The sequence below is a fragment of the Myotis nattereri genome, assembly GCF_964212035.1.
Source record: "Myotis nattereri genome assembly, chromosome: 6".
NCBI classification, from domain to species: domain Eukaryota; kingdom Metazoa; phylum Chordata; class Mammalia; order Chiroptera; family Vespertilionidae; genus Myotis; species Myotis nattereri.
The window spans coordinates 45,770,650-45,791,273 of record NC_138081.1 but is presented as its reverse complement, the minus strand read 5'-3'; the positions used below and the strand labels follow the sequence as shown (position 1 = coordinate 45,791,273).

The 20,624-nt window shown below is 38.4% G+C and overlaps 1 long non-coding RNA gene across 1 annotated transcript in view; it reads left to right on the top strand.

The window, feature by feature from the left end:
• The window catches only part of LOC308521163, a 205,204-nt gene extending 200,231 nt beyond the window's left edge, over nt 1-4,973 (top strand). Inside the window, exon 3 of the long non-coding RNA XR_013996140.1 lies at nt 4,880-4,973. This is a non-coding gene — a long non-coding RNA (uncharacterized lncRNA). The remainder of the gene's footprint in view (nt 1-4,879) is intronic.
• The last annotated feature ends 15,651 nt before the right edge of the window (nt 4,974-20,624 follow it).

Here is a 20,624-nt window from a genome sequence, read left to right as displayed (position 1 = left end):
TATAGCAAAACAGACTTGGGATCAATATGCAGGACAATGTAAGAGCCAGAACTCAGCAAATACTGGATAGACTCTGCCTTGGGAGAAAACAAGTACCCACAACAGGAGGTGTACAAGCTCAGACTTGGTGTGACTTTGTGAAGCTTCTGCAGAAAAGAACCAAGCACAGGAAAGGAGCTGACATTTAACATACCTTCCAAACTGGGTCAGTGATGCTCAAAGTTTGTTTTCAGCCCAGTGCCTGCAGCTTCTAATGAATGACAGGCAGTGACGTCTGATATTAACTGTGGCTATAAGCCACTTTTTCCCTTACTGCTTGCATTCCTTCATGAAATTATAAAATTTGATTTACCTGAATATTAAGGTAAATTAACCCCTTCCCCCTTTCAAGCTGTTTTTCTGTTTTGAGCATATGCTACTTCCCCTTTGAATTTAACTAGAAAATTTGTTATAGCTCTTTTGATGCAAACAGCCAGAGTTTGCATCTTGATTTGTCTGAACATCCTTTCTTGGCCCCATCCCATTTTGCCTCTCCCATTTGTTGATGCTAATTAAAACATTCTAATTATATGACCAGTCTCCTCCAAGTAGCTAATAATTTTAATCTCCATAATTCATTTTTCTTGTTTATGGTTACATCTGAGTAATGTCCTGCAATTCTATATATCCAAATCTCTCAAGCAATAACACAGTGCCCAAAGAGACAACATAATTTCATAGAAGGCCAGTGCTAGAAGGGACCTTGCGTAATAGTCCATTTTAGGATTATTTCTTTCTTTATGGATTCAAGTGAAAGTGGACAAATGAGTATAACTTCTAACTATTTTACTGAAACCAGACAATCTATGGTTAGTAATGTATGATGGTTAGGAGTGAAGTGACTCATCCCTAAATACAAAGATGTGTGTGGGCCTTCCAGGGCCTTGTGAGAAGACAATAACCTTCACGGACATTCAACAATTTCAGCAGATATTACTAGGTCAGCTCTGGTCAGACGCCTTTCCTGACACCCCATCCCACTCCCACCCCTGACATATAAAAGGCAGAATGGCTGAAATATACAAGACTGGGCTGGGCAAAGATCCAGTTCTGAGTTAAATCAGGGCTCTTATCCTGCTGTGCCAAGAACTGTCCCCGCACTGCCATGCCGCCTGTGCAAGGGATCGCTGACGTTTCCCCACTTTGCTCATGGATCAAACCCAACTAAAGCTGTGACTGTACTAATGGGTGTGGGGGAGGGCTAAATATCCAGATTTCATCTGTTGAAGTTTGAGTCAATACGATTCAGTGTTGTATTTAATTGTTCTTATTTTGTGGGTGTTAGTTGTGTGCCCCAAAAGCATTAAAAGCTCCCAATGGGCAGGAACCCTTCTTGGCATCCTTCACAGCTGCTGAACACAAACAGTGCTCAATGATCACTTGCTGATTGACTAACTGAAGTAAGTATGCATCCTGCCCACAGACAAGACTCGAAAATAGTGCCCTGTGTATTCTTGTTCAGGTAATGAGCCTGTTAGAATTCTGTCATTTGCAACTTCTTTTCACTCTGCTATGGAATGTGCCCTTTAAAGTGTATATATATATATATCAGAAGTAATGTTAGGCTAGCTCTCCTTAGCAGAGATTGGCTTTTAGTAACATCTTTATTATTTGCAATCCTATTTGTACAAGTACTTCACAGGATAAAAATTCTGGATTATATAACAATGTGCAGTTGATGAAACATGAGGATGGAGACCCAGGCTCTAGTCTCAACTCTCCTGCCAGCTAATTATGATATTTGGGCAGGCTCTTTACCCTCCTTGCCTGGCTTCAGTTTCCTTGACCCGAAATGAGGCTTTGGGCTAGATGGATGCTAAGGTCCCTTCTAGCACTGGCCTTCTATGAAATTATGTTATAATGGCCTTAATTGTGGCTTCTTTCTGCAGTTAACAGTACACCCTGCCACGAAAGGTCTGGAAGAAGATGATACCGTTTACTTAGTCTTTTCTTTTTAATCTCAGGAATAACTCAATTTTAAACGCTGGGGCAGCAAGCTAAGGAGACTTCTTCCATTTTATTATACCTGGAAATGACATTACTATGCCAGTGGTCTAGAAATCTTACTGCTAATCATATCTTTTATGTAAAGATATCCAATATTCCTATTAATTATGCAAATACTTGACCTGAGGGATAACACAATATCCTATCAGCTGGATATTTCAAACTGACCCCCGCATGGGAAAAGATCCTGAGGGACTAAGCAACGAATGTAGCATGAAACGATGGAAATATCAATGAATTTATAAGTTACACAGCTGTGTAACATTTGCAACTAACTTCTTTATCTGTAAGATTAAATAATAAAATCCTCTCTACATACCCAATGGATAAAGAATCAATGATATGTTCAGGAAATCATTTATATATGAACATAAGAGAACATTCATGAGATTCTGTGGACATGAGTACTGAAACTCTGCCTCATGGGAGAAGGGTTAATGTGTAGAGAATGCCAAAGGAAAGGAACATAAGCAGGGACGTGCTTTACCTAAGAACAGGCAGCTCAGAGCACTCTTGAGAACTCAGCTATAGGTGACCTGCCTCCTTAAACAAACAGATAACTCAAAATGTTGAGGAGAACAAGACAAAAATGAAATTTTTGTCAAATCGATTCAATAGGTACTTAATGCATAATTACTCACCCCGAGCTCATTTCTCAACCAGATTGGTTTTCTATTTTATTTGACTTATCAATACTACCATTTGCTGGAAGATCCCCAAACTATCACTCTCATCACTAGTCTTCCTTAAAAGGCTGCCTTGTCTAGCCTCCTGGGTTGCTCCAGTACCTATAATTGAGCAGACATATGTGTTTTCTCATAAGTTTCCAAAGGGAAGAGAAATGGTCTATTTAACTATTTTGGTCTAGCAGCATGTGTAGACATGGACTTGATTAGTGTTTCACCTTTGCAATCCATGGTTACCACTGACATTTAATTTATAAACATATAAGGTGGAGAGTTGGCTCTAAAATGGCCAAGACAACCTAGATTCAGCTGTGTAATTCCTGTATTCCTGTTTCTGGTGGACTGGTAGTGATAGGGGGCTTAAAAGAATAAGTGAAAAAATTGAGGGATTTTTTTACTAAGTTTTCCAATGATAAACAAGAAAAACAAATTAGATCCTTCTTTTATAGGCTGAAGTGTGCTCCCCCAAAATTCATATGTTGAAGCTGTAATCCCGACTACCTCCGAATGTGATTGTATTTAGAGATAGGGCCTTCTAATTGTTCTTGAGAGCCAAGCATGGAGTGCTTCTCTGCCTGGAGCCTTCTTCCTCCACATGGCCAACTCCTTCACCTCTTTGCCCCCTCTAGGTGTTCAACAATGGTGTTTCAAGGAGGCCTAACCTGGTCACCTCACCTACCCTGGGCATCTCACTGCCTTTTCACCATCACTCAATCTCCCTTTCCCTGCTCTATTTCCTTCCACAGAATACTGTAACATATATATGTTATAGTCTAACAAACCATAAAATTTACTTATTTATTATGACTATATATTATGCTATATAATTATTAACCTCTGTAATTATCATAGTATATGTTATGATGATATACTATTATTATTATTATTATTATTATTATTGGTTTGACTCCCTTAGCTAAAATATAAGGTCCACAAAGACAGGGATTTTTTTTCCTGTTTGTTTATTGTATAGCAGTACCTAAAACACTTCCTGGAATGTGTAAGTGAACATAGGAGTACCCAAAAAATATTTGTTGAATTAATCAATAAATTCCTTAACTTCCAGGTTTGAGGGATTAAGAGAGTAACTATTTTAAATGTTATACTTTTAAAATAAGTTTATGGCCTAATAATTTTTACATGTAAGCATATACTCAAAAGATATCTTCAAAATGTAAAGATTTAAAGGCAAAGACATGCATTATGATTTTTTATATCAACAAAAATTTGAAATATAAAATATTCACTAATAGGAGAATTTTAGCTAAATTATTATGTATCCCTTTGATGCTGGAATTAAAACTATACTTACAAAGATTGAAGTATAATAAATAAAACTATAAAAACTAGAATAAAGTATATTTTCTAATTTTTATATGAAAAAGGTTGCCAAATATAAGTATATTCTCTATCAGCAACATTTAGCAGATGACCACTCCCTCTTTTAAGCATTATTCACATGGATGTGCCTATTTTTTCTTAAACTTTAGGCCAGCTAGTTGCTCTGTGATTTCAACTCTCTGAGTGTTTCAAGAAAAGTGATTATTTTGTATATTATTTAGTTTTTATTTTATTGCTGTAATTGAAGCAATGCTCTTTCTAACTTTTTTCATCCTAGATGGATGCGAGAAATCCCACCCAGATTTATCTTAAGGAATTTATCCTAGTAAGACAAATTATATGTCGGTAAAGATAGACATGTTGGTATATTTATAAACTGAGTAAAATTAGAAAAACTTTGGAGGAAAAATATTCCTTTTCAATTCAGTCAATGAACATCCCCCTATGCAAGATAAGTTTTTGTTTGTTTGTTTGTTTCTAGAGAAGAAGGGAGGGGGAGAGAAACATCAATGATGAGAGAGAATCATTGATTGGCTGCCTCCTGCACAGCCCACACTGGGGATTGGGCCTGCAACCTGGGCATGTGCCCTGACCAGGAATTGAGCCGTGACCTCCTAGTTCATCGGTTGATGCTGAACCACTAAGCCACACCAGCGGGGCTAGAACTTTTTAATCGATTAGCACAAATGATAGTAACTGCTGAAACAACCTTCAAATCCTAGAGCCTTAACATGGTAACATTTCTTTCTCACTCATACCAGAGTTTGATGCAGCTTGGGGGGCTTCCTTGTGTGTCCATCTTCTAGGTGGTGACTGCAAGACGTGCCTTCCTTCAAATCTCTACCATCGCATCCCTCTGATTCTACGAAGAATGAAAGAAAGAGAAAGACAGAAGAAAACTGAAAGGTATGTTTTAGGGTCAGGCCTGATATTTCTGGCCAGATTCCATTGGCCAGAAGTCAGTCATACAGCCCCAACCTAACTGAAAGAGAGGCTAAAATATATCAACTTCCTGTGTATCTACAAGAAGGAATGGCACTGATGACCATCTCACCAGTCTGTGCCAGAGAGTGATCAATAGAAAAACTGTCAAATTGTGGCATGTCCTTATGTTGGAGTATTACATACTTATTATAATGTTGCTTTTGTAAAGATGTTAATGTCAATGGAAAATGCTTATGATATAACATTAAATGTGAAAAGAATATAAGTTAAAATATACATTGTGATCTCAATTATATATATATAATATTCATAGTATACGTACATATTTACATCTACTTCTATGCCAATAGAAAGACTAAAAAACTCTGAATTCAGTGGTTTTCCTTGAAAAAAAGGATTAGAAGTGATTAATATCTTTGCTTTCCAGATATTTACAATAAGTCTGTATTATTTTATGATACAATTGTATAACTAGTGTTTATTTTGGGGTATAATTTAGAAAAAATATCAGGAGCTTTTCGAGAAAACAAGGTATTAAAACTGCAGAAAACAAATTCTTATTGTAACTTTGTGAATTACCCATATTTCATATTCACAGTCTGTAGTAATTTTCATTTTCATGGTATGACTATATCTTTATCTGAATAGCTAAACATGATCCAAAGACAACACTGTGCTTCTAAAAATGAAATTCTGTTAACTATTAAATGCGACCATAATAGAAAGATAAAATGTTTCAATTAATGATAAATCTGGACAATTAATGGTTAATATGAGCAAATGAAAATAGACACAGCCCCTTTTCCTCTTCACTTTACATGTTGGATTGGGCACTAAGTCATCTTTCCTCTAACTTCCGAATGTGTAAAGCAGCAATCCCTGGTGCTCATTTCCTACCCAGCTACTTGTATTTCCCCCTACACTACCTGCTCAGTCACCAACCCAGCCTTCATTCTCAAAACCACTGTCAGGATGATCTTTCCAAAATGCAAATCTGATCTGGGTAAGAGCAGACTTGATGAAAAATTGAGAAACTTCAGTGCATACAAGGCACCTGGGCAAAAGCCCTAGGGCTGGTTGGGCACCTAGACCAGGTGTGCACTCAATGAATTAGAGAGATAAAATCTGACCTCAAGATCCTTCAGAGAGGCTGTTTGTGCTTCAGACATAACAGAGTTCCTACAGGGCTACAAAAAGAGATGAGAGCAGATAAGAAAGGCAAGCCAGGTATGCAGTTTTGAAGGCTGTGACTAGAAGTTTTCATTTGATACCCAGAGTAAATCTAAGAAGCTACTCAAGGATCCTGAGCAATGCAATGACAAGAATGGAAAATTAGATCTATTTTCTCTTCCCAGTTTTCCTAATATGACAATAAGAGCTATTGTCAACTTATAGAAGATTTGGAAGAAAGCAGGCATGTAAATTTTTCCTGGTGCTGTCAGCTCACTTCATATAATATTTAGCCAAATTAGTCGTTTCTTATCTAAGAAGTGTACAAAACACTGCTTTTTGTTATTACTCTTTTTTAATTACTTAAATAAATTCACCTCTTACAACCAAATGATTTAAAGGCAGCTGGGAAGCTAAAAATCCAGGCCATCACCATCACTTCCTATTCCTACCCTCTGATGGCAGCAAAGGAGTCTTTTTCCTGCTGTATCCCAAGGTCAGGCCCACAGGAATATTCCTCCCTTTCTCCCCCTTGCTATGCTCCCATTGTGAGTCCTGCCCTTCATCCCTGACCTCATTTGCAGGCATAGAGGTGGAAGGAACTGAACTAAAAGATAAGGTACCTAGGACTCAGAAAGGGAACCACAAAATACTCTAGAAAAAAATATAAAGCATTAAAATTCAAATACATTTTCATTTGTGTATATAATAGAAATTAATATATATTTTTAATTTAGATGTAATTTATATATTAATAGCAATTATAATGTTACTAGAGAATCAAACTCCTCCATTGCTCCTGGGAGTGAGGTCCTTTTGATATCTTCAGAAAATGAATTTTCTAAGATTCACACAGAAGGATGGGATGTGGAAGAAGGCTTTATTTGTGTGAAGTTACATTCCTTGGGTTCCAAAGTCCCCTGTCCTGGAAAAGGTGCAATTAAGGTTCCAGCACAGCCAGAAACAAGGCTAGTGTCCAGAGCTTCCATTCCATGTTGGAGCCAGGTGTGGTTTAGTATCCAAGCTAATTAAAGTCAATTAGTCCATTTGTGGTGCCCCACATGGCTGTGGGCGCAGGGGAGTCCTACAACAGGAGTCCCAAGAGGGCCTGGTGTGTGTGTGTGTGTGTGTGTGTGTGTGTGTGTGTGTGTGTGAGAGAGAGAGAGAGAGAGAGAGAGAGAGAGAGAGAGAGAGGGCGCTTCCATGTTAAACACCATGCTACCTGTTCTCAGGTATGACTGGCAGACAGGTAGGCACCTTACCACATCACTCAGACCTCACTGGGCATGTATCTAAACTGCCTTTGTTCAGTCCCTTCCCCCATCAATCAGTGGGGAACAGACTTGCAGAATGTTAAATGCAGCTTTTTGGCAAAGCTGTATAAATGGCATGCCTATACTATTTGGTCTTTCCTTTCCTCCTTTTCTGTTAAATAATAACCAAGTTATTACAACAGCATCAATAAGACATTCCATTTCTCCAGTTAGTATTACTTTATTAAAGAATTTGAAGTCAGGAAGTGGAATGAGAAGGGGGTTGTAGTTTGATAAGGGAAAAGAAGTGATGGTACCTCCCACTTTCCTGAACACCAGCAATCTTACTTTTGCCTTCTCCCCAGAATAAGCATGACAGATCTTCATGGATTGCATAGCATACTCTCATTACTGCACATCCTATTTCTGTCTGCATATTTAATTACCTTCTCATGAACAATTTTCTAAAGGAAGATGTTTTTACAAAATAGAAACAATATCCCTAAAGTATTAGACCTCAAAGAGAAGGCCTGCAAATCAGCATGTGTAGAGGAACAATGCTGATTTATAATGGTACTCCCACTGTGAGCCCTGCCCTTCATCCCTGACTTCATTTGCAGGCATAGAGGAGGAAGGAACTGAACTAAAAGATCTCTGCCTGCCACACTGACCAACCCTAGCTCAATTTTTCTCTGCTTAAATGCCTCTTTCAACCTTTTTTATCCAACTATGAAGTATGAAGCAAAACTAGGAAGCCATTTCTTTCTGCCTCTTTAATTCTTGCTCATTCCTGTATAGTTGTCCTTTGCTTCTAATTGTCCTTCAATATGAATCTATCAAAGGTCAAGTTATGCCTTCCAGCTCAATTACACTGATATCTGAAAGACAAACCTTTCCTCTGCCTGGCCACACCCCCTAGGTTTCACTACAGCCTTAAACTCTTTTGTTGGCTTCTTCAGACTTCCTTTAATCCTGCCATTGCTACCAGGTGTGAAAGAGGTTTTTAAGAAAGAGTTGGAACATAAACTGACGAACAGAAACAGATCCAGAGACAGAGAAGCATCGATCAGACAGTCAAACCTCAGAGGGAAGGTAGGGGAGGGTGGGGGTAAGAGTGTGAGATCAACCAAAGGACTTGTATGTATGCATATAAGCATAATCAAGGGACACAGACACCAGGGGAGTGAGGGGGGGGGGGGGTAAAGGGCAGAGGGGGCAAGAGGGGGATAGGACACATATGTAATACCTTAATCAATAAAGAAAAAAAAAGAAAGAGTTGGATGACAGAATTATTTTATTTCTAACATCTGTCCACTACTCATTGATCACCAGGCGACAGAGAGTGACATGTCTAAGAATTAGGCCAACCCTGACTAGCATTTTCTCTTTGTTTAAATGCTAAAAACTCCTAACGTGTCCAGACTGCTCATACTCTTGCTTCTTTTCCTTTCTTTAAGAATATTTTTTGTACAGACGAGAATCAAAAGTGTGGATAAGTTAGGTTGTTTCTCCAGAGAGTAAAATGGGTCCTTAGGTAGTTAGTAAAGTGCTTGACTTGGCATCTGCATTCTGAAAAGAAGTGTGCAAGCATATTTTTAGTTCCTTTAATAAGACTTTTGTACCCTTGACACTCAGGGGCCAGATGTGTCTGCCAAACTACGAAAACAGCAAGGATGGATACTACATCCCTGAAAGCTGGATCTAGGGGGAAAAAACAAATTTTCAGTGGCATTAGAATAAAAGAACCCAACTCTTTGAAAATATAGCCTCAAAGAGTACAGTGCAGAGTATTTCTTTCTTGGTTGCCCTTGCTCTGCCCTAAATGTGTCAGATCCCCAAATCCATTCCCCACATAAAAATAAAATAAATGTCAATAACTCTGCAGTTATGAAATAAGGACAAAGTTCAGTTTTTATGATATGAGCCTTCTAACCTCCCCCCCACCCCCCCGAAAAAAAAAAAAGTCTATGATTTTACCTGGAATAAATAAAAGTTCTATGGAAAGACTTCACACAGAAATACTTTTCAAATTGATGAAGAGAAAAGAAAACTTTAGGTAGAGGGAACTGCGTGTACAAAGGTCCTAGGGGAAGAAAAGAATTCAGTATGTTTGAGGAGCTGAGAGAAGACACAGATAGCTGGAGCACAGGAAGTGAGCGGGGAGTGAGGCATAGGTGATGTTCAAGAGGGAGGCAGGGAGAAGAGAGTAGCACAGGCAGGGCCTTTGAGATGACAGGTAAGGAGCTTGATTCTGAGCCTCTCCAACCTGCATTATGCTAATGCTTGTGGAAGCTCCAGGCCATGAATAAAAGAGAAAGAAGTTCCCAAATGTTTTGACCACTGCACAGAATTAAGTTATAGATGTTAAAATAATTCAATGTAGTTTATTAAAATATTTATGGTGAGCAAAAGAAAAAGAGAGAGAAAAGGAAACTAATATTTATAGAAAATTCTGTTTTAGCCACTGTGCTAGAAAAGTTCCACAAAGCAGAGTTCAAGTAGGATAAATTAGACATATAACAAGCCAAAAATGCTAATGTATTTTTAAAAACTTGAAAAACAGTATCATTTAGCATGCTGCCTTTTTTATGCGTTACTGATTAAAGGTAAAAAGAAATGAAAGGTGAATTGAAGTGCTGCAGTAAGTGAGATTGCTGGAGATGAGATTACAGTTGATTTCCAATGCTTTGAGGACCTATCTTCATCAGAATCAGAACTCTTGATTAGAAGCCAAGACTAAACATAAGATTGCATTTATAGAGGTGTGGCTTGTTGTTTCATCCAAACAATTATGTTACTAAGTCTTTTAATTTTCAGTTTATGTCTGTGTAGGAAGTTAGAGAGAATAATTAGTCCTATTTGCTATAAAGGAAGCAGAAATAAAGAAAAGTTAAGTGATTTTTACTTAACCTTCCAGAGAAGATCAGTAACTGATCTTCCAAATTAAACCTAACTTGTAGCTACAAGAAATTGTGCTGTGTCTGGTCCCTTGACATAAAATTAAAACTAAACCTTGAAATATTAATGTTTACTGCATGTAATATTATTATGCAATTTTATTATTAATATGCAATATTATTATATGTTAGATCATTTTTTCTTTAATAATTGGTGTTTATTGCCTGTAACATATTTAAAATCATTTTTCTTGAGATATTAGTGTTTATTGCATGTAACATTATATTTAAGATTGTTTTTCTTGAAATATTAAGGTTTATTGCTTGTAAAAAAAAAAAAAAACCTAAACCTTGTAAAATTTAAATTTGAAAACATGTTCATTCATAGTTACTTTTAGTGGTACAAACAGGAAGCTGTTTGCACTCAACTAGTGGTGATTATTTCAGATTATAGAAAGACATTTGTGATGAGAAAAAACTAGTGAACACACTTTGAAATGGGTGATATTCTTATATATAAGTGGGATATTTTCACTCTTTCATTCTCAAAGATAATAAAACACATATATTTTCTGGTTTTAATGATGATTACAACATTATTATCTAAATAAGGTTTTCATTTACCAAGTTTTTAATTGTAGAGACCTTTATTGGCCTCAAAAATCTTTCTCTCAGTTATATCCATTATGTTATATAATAAGACTCATAAAAGTAAATAACTGCAGCTAAATACCAAAGATTGAGAAAGCCAAGGTATTGGAACTAGACACAATCATGTGAGTGAGGTAGCCACTGGGGTTTAGGGGTACAGAAAGCCAAAGAAGTTGCAGCCAGGCAGGTAGGCTATTGCATCTAGAATGTCTATTAGTAGGAGGTGAGGTCCCAGTCCTTAGAGGGATGGGAGAAGAGGAAGAAATATAAATGATGCAATTCCTGGACCAAGATTATGGGTCATGAATTCAGGGACTGGGTTATTCATCCTTAAAATTTTCTCTTTCTTTTGTTTTTCAATCTATTCTGTTTTCCTCAGTCATGTTTTTATCTATACACATGGCTTGAAACACCAGGTATATTGTGATGTTTCCTACATTTACATTCCAGCCCAAAGTTGTCTCTGGAGTTAGAGCCATAGGCTCCTTTATGTTCAGTACATGTCATCTCATATATGTATCACAGCATCTCAAATTCAACATGTCCAAAGCCTACTCTGCAAAACCTGTTCCTCTTTCCTATATTCCTTCATTCATCTATCTATTCTGTTAAACATACAATGAATGCAAAATATTTGCTAGGGTCTGAGGATTTGGTGAAAAATTAGATGTTCCCAGTTCACAAGAAATTTAAAGTTTAGTCCAGCAGTTCTCAACTCTACCCACAAAATGAAATCGCCTGGAATCTTGAAAAAAGTACCAAAGCTTGGGCCCCACCCTCAGATATTCCCAGTTAAATGGTCTTTATTGAAGGGGAAAGCATACTATTGTTTTTTAAAAGCTCTCTGAGTATAATTTGTAGCCAGTGTTGGAAAACCCTGGCATAGAGGAATACTAACTAGCCTATGGTCCATTCAAAAAACTTAGACGTTACCTTAGAACTCTTATTTTCTGCTTCCTACAATACTAATTAGTCACCAGATTTTATGGGACTGCTACACAAACATTTCTTAATTCCAGGTCCTATTATTATTATTACTAGAGGCCCAGTGCACAAAATTCATGTACTCAGGGAGGGAAGGGGGAGGGTCCTTCAGCCTGGCCTGTGCCCTCTCGCAGTCCGGAAGCCCTCAGGTGATGTCCGACTGCCACAGAGGTAGAAGAGGCTCCCACCACCACTGCTGCACTTGCCAGCTGTAAGCCTAGCTCAGGGCTTCTGGCTGAGCAGCACTCCCACTGTGGGAGCACACTGACCACCAGGGGGCAGCTCCTGCATTGAGCGTCTGTCCCCTGGTGGTCAGTGTGTGTCATAGTGACTGGTCATTCCATTGTTTGGTCAATTTGCATATTAGCCTTTTATTATATAGGATTATTTCCACTTGGAAGCCACCTTAATGAAGCCAACCTAATTTCTCCAAAATTTTGGCAATCATCTCTTAACTTGTTTCCTTGCCATTAGATGTTAACTCTCAAAAACATTCTCTACACAAGAGCAGAAGTGCTCTTTCTAAAACTCAGTCATGATCATAGAGTCAGATAGTTGCATGTATCAACATATAAAATAAATATACAAACAATATATAAATCCAAAATAAGAATGTTAAATATATAAAAGCAAATCATATAAGATTATGTGCAGTTTAATTCCATTTCAAGACCAAAAAAGGACTCAGACCTGGAGAGAGGCAGACCTAACACATGCAGATAGGTCCTTCGTATGGAATAAAAATGCCAATTAAAGAAAGATGGGTGGAAAAGGAAGCACAGGCTTGTTACAATACACCTGTTTGCATCTGTGGTCTCTCAGTACAATTATAAGTTTGTTGTTTATGTTTATACTGCATTGTATTTAGAGACTATCTGCATTGGCAGAGACCTCTTGACTTATTATACCCAGCAATTTGACTATTAAAGTAATAATTTCAAGTCTACCCATAGTTTCTATTTTGATAAGCAAAATTTAGCATGCATATCTTCTCCCAGGCTCAAAATGTAATTTCTACTTGGCAGCCAAAATAAGGTTTTCACCTGTTTAATTTTTAAAGTGTTTTTCTGCAATGTCCTGGCAGATCTTGGCAAAACTCGGCATCACAGCTGTTCTTTTCATCATGGAAATGTTATTTACTAGTGATTAATCTATGAGGGTTAGGCTTTTTGTGGTTGCCACCAATCCTACCCTGTACTATTTTTAAGGTCATAGTCAGCATTTTACAATATTAGCCTATTCCCTTCCCTTCTAATAATTCAAATTTCTTAAGTGTTAGCAATAAGAGGGGATACAGAGTTATTTAACATACCTACCTAAGCAAAACTCTGATTTTCCTTAGATCTCTAATCTCTTGGCTGCAAAAGTTCTCCCACTACCAGAACCTTCATGTCTCCTCTGCTTTCCCTTGCAGTCCCCTTTGAATCCCCAACTATTCTCACAAACAATCTTCAACAAAACAAAGTTTTCTGTGGCAGACCTTCCTTATCTCTTGCTCCAAGAAAAGCAGTTCTGAAATTATCAATGTTGATGGGAGTGGGTGCAGTAAGAAAATATTCTCACCCTTCTATTCCAAACAATGTATCAAAGATTTTATTGAACAAAGCAGAACCATTGGGGATAGAGGAAGAGAAGGGGATTAGGAAGTGCTAAGGAGCAGGAGACACTCTGCTTATAAGAAAAAAAAAGCAACATCTGCCACAGAAAAGAAGTAGCTGCCTTATCTGTCCTCTTTTTATTTTGCCTATCACACTCCTTGAACCTCAAATTATTACCTGATAAAAATGTGTCAACTCCTACTCAGAAGCAACCAACTAAGAAGTCTAATTTAAACATGTCACCTTCCTACAGGAATCCAGCACTTAGATGGGGACTGGAGGGTACAGCAGAAGTTTCTCTCTTCCTAAAAACTAGAAAGATTCAACTTTCTGGAGATTCCCAGATATAAGATTTCCATATAATAAGGCACTGCAAGAGAGAATCAAGCAAATAACACGTGATCTGAAGGTCAGGGTTATAGAAATTTAGAGAAGGGGTGCTCAGAATCATCTGGGGGCAGTTAGAAACTAAGTTTCAAAATCTGTCTGTCTATGCAGGAGTAGTGACATCATAAATAAGACTGAATATATATTTGCTGGGTATAAAATTTGGGGGTTCATTTATTTTTAGTTGGATTTATTTTTTACCAGTATTTTAAAGATGTAAATTCATTGTCTTCTAGCTTGCAGAGTTTTTGAAGGAAGCTTAGATAATTGTTTTCTTTGTTCCTCTGGATATAATGTGTCTTTCTGGTGTGTGGGGTTTTTTTTAAACTTCTAGTTGTTTTCAAGATTTTCTCTTTATCCTTGGTTGTTAGATGTTAGAATATAATATGTCTGAGTGATTTTTTTCTATATTCATCTTGAGTGTTGTTTTTTAATATTCCTATATCTGTGGTTTGATGTATTTCATTATTCCTAGAAGATTATCAACCATTATATCTTCATATATTATTATGCCCTATTCTTTCTCTTTTCTCCTTTGGAGAGTCCAATGACACCCATGTAAAACCGTTTGATATTATCCCAAACTCTTTTTTTATATATATATTTTTTATTGATTAAGATATTACGTATGTGTACCCTCTACCCCCCCCGCCCCCCCCCCCCCGCTCATCCCCTCACCCCCCCATTGTCCGTGTCCATTTGTTAGGCCTATATGCTTGCATATAAGTCCTTTGGTTGATCTTTCCCCCTTGCCCCCACCCTCCCCTACCTTCCCTCCAAGGCCCGACAGTCCAATCAATGCCTCTCCGTCTCTGGATCAGTCCTTGTTCATCAGTTTATGTTATTCATTATATTCCACAAATGAGTGAGATCCTGTGGTATTTATCCGCTCTCCAGTTCCATCCATGCTGTGGCAAATGGTAAGAGTTCCTTTTTCTTCTTCCTCTTCTTAAAGAATACCTTTCAGCATTTCATATAATGCTGGTTTGGTGGTGATGAACTCCTTTAGCTTTTTCTTATCCGTGAAGCTCTTTATCTGACCTTCAATTCTGAATGATAGCTTTGCTGGATAAAGTAATCTTGGTTGCAGGTTCTTGCTATTCATCCCTTTGAATATTTCTTGCCACTCTCTTCTGGCCTGCATGGTTTCTGTTGAGAAATCAGCTGACAGTCGAATGGGTACTCCCTTGTAGGTAACTGACTGTCTTTCTCTTGCTGCTTTTAAGATTCTCTCTTTATCTTTTGCTCTTGGCATTTTAATTATGATGTGTCTTGGTGTGGTCCTCTTTGGATTCCTTTTGTTTGGGGTTCTCTGCGCTTCTTGGACTTGTAGGCCCATTTCTTTCACCAGGTGGGGGAAGTTTTCTGTCATTATTTCTTCAAAAAGGTTTTCAATATCTTGCCCTCTCTCTCCTTCTGGTACCCCTATAATTCTGATGTTGGTACGCTTGAAGTTGTCCCAGAGGTTCCTTACACTATCTTCATATTTTTGGAATCTCTTTTCTTTTTTCTTTTTCGGTTGGGTATTTTTTGTTTCTTTGTATTTCAAATCTTTGACTTGATTCTTGGGATCCTCTTGTCTGCTGTTGGATCTCTGTAAATTATTCTTTATTTCAGTCAGTGTATGCTTAATTTCTAGTTGGTCCTTTTTCATGTCCTCCATGGTCTCACTATACTCCTTGAGGGATTCATTAAATTTATCGGCGGTTTCCATAAAATTCTTGACAAACCTTATAAATGTGGCCTTGAACTCTATGTCCAGTCGTTTGCTTTCCTCCGTTTCTGCCATTTGTGACCTGTTTCTTTGTCTCCGCATTTTGACTGCTTCCCTGTGTTGATAGAGTGGCCCTGCGCGCCAGGTGTCCTGTAGGGCCCAGTGGCTCAGCCTCCCCAGTTACCTGGGGTGGACACCCTTGGTGCACTCTTGGTGCCTTGGTTGATGTAGGATCACTGGGAGGAATTGACCTCCAGGCCAATTGGCTGTGGGAATCAGCTGTGTCTGAAGTGGGAGAATGGTCCCCCTCTGACCACTGGGTACAGTGGCTCCTGGATCTAAGGAGGTGCTAATTCAGCCCCTGCCTGAGGCCACACAGCAGGAGCCACGAAGAGGCTCAGCTGTGAAGCAATGCAAGCCGCTGCGGGGCCTTGGGCCTTCTCTTGGAAGTTCCGGGTCTGCCTGGCTGGGCTGTAGTTAGGTACATTCACATGCAAAAGCCTCTGCCACAGCCTGGGTGGGGCGGGGTCTCAGGGAGTCAAAGGGCGGAGAAAGCAGCTATGGTGATTCTCCGCGCCCGGAGTCGCGCGTCTCAGTGTCCCGGTAACGGCTGCAAGCACCTCTGAGGGAAAGCCGCACTCAAGTTCGCCCGCTGCCGCCTGACAGACCAGCTTCTCCCCGTATGAGTCCTGGGTCCCCAGAGACTTCCCGGAACTGGAGTTCAGAGCAGTCGGGAGCTTGTGATTCAAAAAGACAGCCGCGTCCTCAGGTGCCACCCCCTTTCCGTGCGCGCGAGCCGCCGCCGTACCTCTGCACTTCACCTCCGCAGCTCCTCTGGCTCTCAGCGTGCTTTTCTTTTCTTCTAGTTGTAGAAATTACACTCAGCCAGCCTTCCTGTTGTTCTGGACGATGTTTGCTCCGTCCTTTGGGATATTTTTCAATTGTTGTGTGAGGCGACTATTTCCCGGTGTTTATCTATGCCGCCATCTTCGACACTTCTATCCCAAACTCTTAAAGCTTTCTTTTTTATTTATTTCAGGTTTTTCTTTTATTTATTTTTTTAATGTACCTTTATTGTTGAAAGCATTACAGATGTTCCCCCTTTTTCCCCCATTGACACTTTCTAGCCCACACTTGCCCCACATCCCAGGACTTCACCACACTCATGTCTGTGTCCATGAGTTATGAATATATGCATTTTAGTTCTTTGGTTAATTTCTTCCCAACCACCCACCCCCACCTTCCCACTGAGATTTGTTTTGTTTTTCCAGTCTGTTCCACGCTTCTATGTCTCTGGATGTATTTTGTTCATCAGTTTAGATTCCACATATGAGTAAGATCATGTGATAATTGCCTTTCCCTGATTGGTTTAATTCAGTTTGCATAATACTCTCCAGGTCCCTCCAGGCTCAAATGGTAAAATATCCCTTTTTTATTGTGGCATAGTATTCCATGGTATAAATGTGCCAGTTTTTTTATTCACTCATCTATTGATGGGCACTGGGCTGTTTCCAGATTGTAACTATTGTAAATTGCGCTGCTATAAACATAGGGATGCATATATTCTTTCTGACTGGTGTTTTAGATTTCTAAGGATATATTCCTAGCAGTGTGATTACTGGGTCAAATGGCAGGTCCATATTTAATTTTGGGGGGAAACTCTATACTGTTGTCCATAGTGACTACACAAGTCTGCATTCCTACCAGCAGAGTACTAGGGTTCTCTTTTCTTCACATCAACACTGGTCATTTGTTGATGGTAGACATTCTGACAGGTGTGAGGTGATACCTCATTGTCATTTTAATTTGCATCTCTCTGATGATCAATGACTTTGAGCATTTTTTCATATGTCTCTTGGCCATACTTTGGAGAAGTATCTATTTAGGTCCTTAGACCATTTTTTAAAATATATTTTTATTGATTTCAGAGAAGAAGTGAGAAAGACAGAAACATCAATGATGACAGAGGATCACTGATTGGCTGCCTCCTGCACACCCAATACTGGGGATTAAGCCCACAACCCGGGTATGTGCCCTGACCAAGAATCAAACTGTGACCTCCTGCTCAACCAGTGAGCCACGCCAGCCAGTGGCCCTTCCCCCATTTTTAAATTGGTTTGTCTTCCTTTTGATAAGTTGTATGACTTCCTTATATATTTTGGATATTAACCCCTTATCAGATGTATCAATGGCAAATATGTTCTCCTATACAGTGAGCTCCCTTTTTATTTTATTGATGGTTTCTATTGCTGTGCAATAGAAGCTTTTTATTGTGATGCAGTCCCATTTGTTTATTTTCTCCTTAGTTTCCCCTGCCCTAGGAAATGTATTGCCAAACATATTGCTACAAGAGATGTCTGAGATTTTATTGCCTATGGTTTCTTCTGGGATTTTTATGATTTTATGACTTAGATTTAAGTCTTTTATCTATTTTCAGTTTATTCTTGTGTATGATGTAAGTTAGTAGCCTAGTTTCATTTTTTTGCATGTGCCTGTCCAATTTTTCCAACACCATTTATTGAAGAGACTGTCTTGGCTCCATTGTATGCTATTGCCTCCTTTGTCAAATATTAACTGAGCATGATGGTTTGGGTCAATTTCTGGATTCTCTATTCTATTCCATTGATCTATATTCCTGTTTTTATGCCAATACCAGGCATTTTTGAGTACAGTGGCTTTGTAGTATAACTTGATATCTGGTATTGTGATCCCTTCAACTTTGTTTTTTCTCAAGATTGCTGTAGCTATTTAGGGTCTTTTTTAGTTCCACATAAATTTGGAGGTATTTGTTCTATATCTCTGATTTTAATAGGGTATTTTAATAGGGATTGCATTGAATTATAGACTGCTTTGGGTAGTATGGCCATTTTAATTATGTTAATTTTACCAATCCATGAATATAGTACTAGTATACTAGAGGCCCAGTACACAGATTCATGCATTGGTGGTGTCCCTTGGCCTGGCCTGTGGGGATCAGGCTGAAACTGGCAGTCTGACATCCCCCGAGGGGTCCCAGATTGCGAGAGGGTGCAGGCCAGGCCGAGAGACCCCACTGGTGCACAAATCTGTGTACTGGGCCTGTAGTATGCGTATAAGATCTTTGGTTACTCTCTTCCTGCCCTCCCCCCGCCACCTCCCTTCCCTCTGAGATTCATCAGTCTGTTCCATATTCCCATGCCTGTGTGTTGAGAATCTGCCCCTTGGTGGTCAGTGTGTGTCATAGCTACTGATTGAACAGTCCAACAGTTGCTTAGGCTTTTATATAGAGAGATTCTTCCACTTGTTTAAATCTTCCTCTATCTCTTTTTTCAATGACCTGTACTTTTTCAAGTATAGTTCATTTACCTCCTTGGTTAAGTTTATTCCTAATTATCTTAATTTTTTGTTGCAATGATAAATGAGATTATTTTTTAGGTTCTCTTTCTGATAATTCATATTGGTATATAAAAATTCCATCAATTTCTGGGTGTTAATTTTGTATCCTGCTACATGGAAAATTCATTTATTAAACCCAGTAGTTTTTTGGCGGAGTCTTTACAGTTTCTATGTACAATATCATGTCATCTTCAAAACTCTCAGCACAGTGGGAATAGAGGGATCATACCTCAACATGATAAAGGCCATAGATGACAAGCCCACAGCCAATCATCCTCAATGGGCAAAACTGAACCATTCCCCTTAAGAACAGGAACAGGCAGGGCTGTCTGTTTTTACCACTCTTATTCAACATAGTACTGGAAGTCTTAGCCACAGTGATCAGACAAGAAGAAAACATAAAAGGCATTCAAATTGGAAAGGAGGAAGTAAAACTGTCATTATTTGCAGTTTTTCCTTTTACATTCAGTTTGAGTAATTTCTTCAAATTTACTAATTCTTGTCTCAGCTGTATGGAAGCTACTGATAAGCCTGCTTAAGACATTATTCATTTCTGTATTTTTCTATTTCTAGCATTTCCATTGCCTGTTTCTTAGCTTTACCCTCTCTTTGTCAAAATTCCCAATCTACTACAGCATGTTTCTGCCTTTCCATATTTGAGCATTCAACATATTAATCATATGTGTTTTTAAATCCCTGACTAATAATCCCAATATCTAGATCATTTTTTTAGTTTATATGTGTTGTTTTGTGTCTTCACAGTGGGCATTCTGCTCTTTATTTTTGTGTGGTTCATAAATTTGGAATTTTCAGACATAGTGTGTCTAACAGTAGAGTCTGAGGTAAATAATATTTATGCCTGAAAACTTGAATCAATTTAGTCAGGGGCTGGATTTAATTTTTACTGTTGCTATAGTTACCTTTAGTATACTACCAGCTTCAAGTTCCTCTGGCATTAGCTTTCACTTTTTATTAATAGACTTGGGTCACTTGCTATTTCTAAACCAATTACTGGCAAGGGGAATGGAATTACCACTGGGACTCATTCTGTGAGTCTGTGGATGTGTTCAGCTCCCCAGAAGCATTTAGCTATCCAGTTTCTAAAGAAAAGCAAGATCTGTTAGTAAGGAAGAGGGAGGAAATAACTTTTAGATAGACCATCAACTTTTACATTTATATCCAGAGTAATATTGGAGAGTTTTGTAGCTCACCTTAACCCTATGTTTACAACTTTACCTTGGGTCTTGAGAACTTACCGTTCTTATGATAAGAAGAGGTATAGAGAGATAAATCCAAGCTAATTAAATTTTTTATAGAACCCAGGCCATATTTCTTAATTTCTTGCTCTAATACTTTGGTCCAGCTGTGTCTCTGAGCATGTATTGATGCTTGAGTCTTCTATGTACTGAAAGGGGTACTGGTGTTTATGTTTTCTCTAGAACAGCAGCTCCCAAACTTAGTGAGGCATCTGTGCAATCATTTTCTTCCTGGCATCTTCTCAAAAATAAAAATAACTAATACATATATTAATTCTTTACCAATTATGAAACTCTCTTGCAAATAATACCAAAGACTCA